The sequence below is a fragment of the Pseudorasbora parva genome, chromosome 13, assembly GCF_024679245.1.
Source record: "Pseudorasbora parva isolate DD20220531a chromosome 13, ASM2467924v1, whole genome shotgun sequence".
In the NCBI taxonomy this organism is placed as follows: domain Eukaryota; kingdom Metazoa; phylum Chordata; class Actinopteri; order Cypriniformes; family Gobionidae; genus Pseudorasbora; species Pseudorasbora parva.
The window spans coordinates 46,381,660-46,384,159 of record NC_090184.1 but is presented as its reverse complement, the minus strand read 5'-3'; the positions used below and the strand labels follow the sequence as shown (position 1 = coordinate 46,384,159).

At 32.8% G+C, this 2,500-nt stretch overlaps 1 protein-coding gene across 2 annotated transcripts in view; it reads left to right on the top strand.

Moving 5' to 3' along the window:
• prdm6 (PR domain containing 6) overlaps window positions 1–2,500 on the top strand; it is an 83,508-nt gene that overhangs the window by 809 nt on the left and 80,199 nt on the right. The window lies entirely within an intron of this gene.

Sequence of the window (2,500 nt, the reverse complement as noted above, 5' to 3'; positions counted from 1 at the left end):
GTAATATCAACTAATGCATGCATTTAGAGTTATGATTATTAATATCAACTAAAGCGTGCATTTAGAGTTATGATTAGTAATAGTGCATGCATTTAGAGTTATGATTAGTAATATCAACTAATGCATGCATTTAGAGTTATGATTAGTAATATCAACTAATGCATGCATTTAGAGTTATGATTAGTAATATCTAATAATGCATGCATTTAGAGTTATGATTAGTAAAATAATGCATGCATGTATGGTTATGATTAGTAATATGTACTAAAGTTATGATTATTAATATCAACTAAAGCATGTTTTTCTGATTATGATTATTAATATTTACTAAAGCAGGTTTTTATGATTATGATCAGGGTTAGTTGCATGTTTTTATGGTTATGATTATTAATATTTACTAAAGCATCAGGGTTAGTTGCATGTTATGGTTATGATTATTAATATCAACTAAAGCATGTTTTTATGGTTATGATCAGGGTTAGTTGCATGTTATGGTTATGATTATTAATATCAACTAAAGCATGTTTTTATGGTTATGATCAGGGTTATTTGCATGTTATGGTTATGATTATTAATATCAACTAAAGCATGTTTTTATGGTTATGATCAGGGTTATTTGCATGTTATGGTTATGATTATTAATATCAACTAAAGCATGTTTTTATGGTTATGATCAGGGTTAGTTGCATCATTAGCTGTTCTAAATGAAGCGCCACCGGCTTCGGTTGTGAAGAAGAAAAGGCTCTCCGTGGCTGAGGATGTGTGGGAACTTTCGCTGCTTTAGAGAACAGAAAACACTCATAATAATCAAAACATCAAAAATATGGTTCTGGAAAATAACCCCACCATGAAGAATCTCATCTGTGTGAGGGCTGAACTAAAAGCGTTCAAATCGTGGGAAAATATCAACTTATGTGGAGATATTTTTAGAAATGATTCTCTGAATGATTTTAATAAGATAAACTAGCTCTGTGTGCATTTCACCAGTGCAGCTCTTCTTAAAACCAGTTCTTTCCGATGATTTAATTCGGATTATTCTCCAGTTTTGTTTAATTGTCTCCGGCGCGCGGAAACACTGACATTATAAATGCACAAAAAACACTCATTAAGCGAATAAACGCTTCTTTAACGTTTTAGCTGATTTGTTAATATATAATCTGAGATTATTGTCCCACATATGTTTTTTATTTATTTATTATGTAGCCTATTGAATATATAATAATTAGCCTACACTTATCAAACAACTGAGATGTTTTTTACTCAGTTTCTTCTGAGTGGAATCTTTATTAATTGCGCAAATGATTTTATTCCGTGTGTGTGTGTGTGTGTGTGTGTGTGTGTGATGCGGTGAGTGATCCGCGGATCTTCATCGATAAACGCGCCAGCGCATGAGGGATGAGCGGACAACACGCAATTAATTGCTGTATAGTTTTGTGGAGTGAGTCCGGATCACGGATCGATCTGCTCCATCGGCCCACATTCATCATCCCAACACGGGACATGTGTGTGTGTGTGTGTGTGTGTGTCTCCCGGGGGCGCGAGACTTCTTTATCTACACGCGCGATCCCGAGCCCATATTTCAGAGCTTGAACACATGCATGCGCTTCAGCTTATTCTCATGCACAGATAAAAAAAAAATCATCAACTACACGCGTTCACACCGCGCTTTATTTCTACAGCGAGCTCAAACTACCGCGATTTCATTTAATCATGCAAAACCCGCTTTTTTATAAAGTCACGCATTTTTGCATGTTTAATGCGTTCATTTTGGAGCATAGCTATAGATTTAAAATTGTATCCGTGATTGTTTCGCGCACCATGTTTGTGTGCGTGTGATTCAGATGACACTTTATTTACAGTGTCCTGTTACATGTTGTAAATTATGCATTATTACATGCAGCCAAACCCATATTACTCAGTACTTCAATATATAATCACACTGCCACGATGACACCTTAAAATATAAGGAATTAGGGAAGAGTGTCACGATATATGTATACACTGTAAAAAAAAAAAAAAAATTGTTGTTTTTTGTTGGTTTAACTTTAAAAAGTAAGTAACCTGGTTGCCTTAACATTTTAAGTTTATTGAAATTAAAAATATGAGTTGATACAATGAAGGAAATTAGTTTAATAAATAGAAACTCAAAATATTATTGTATCTGAACCACATAAAACATTTGATAAATCATAAAAATAGCACAATTTGGCTGCGTCATCACAAATAAAACACACACAATTCCCCAATATGCTTAAAAAAATCTTTTAATAATATTTTAATAAATTGTCGAATCTCAAAAAATGTTCATTGTATTAACTCATTTTAAGGCAACTAGGTAACTTTTTTGCTAAACTATAAATTACATGCAACCAGATATTATTGACTTCTTAAATGCATAAATACAAAATATTTATTTAAAATAAAGAGTTACACTGTCATTGTTAGAGTGTGATTATATATTTAAATACCAATAATTACAGGCGTAGGGTTTGTATGAGGG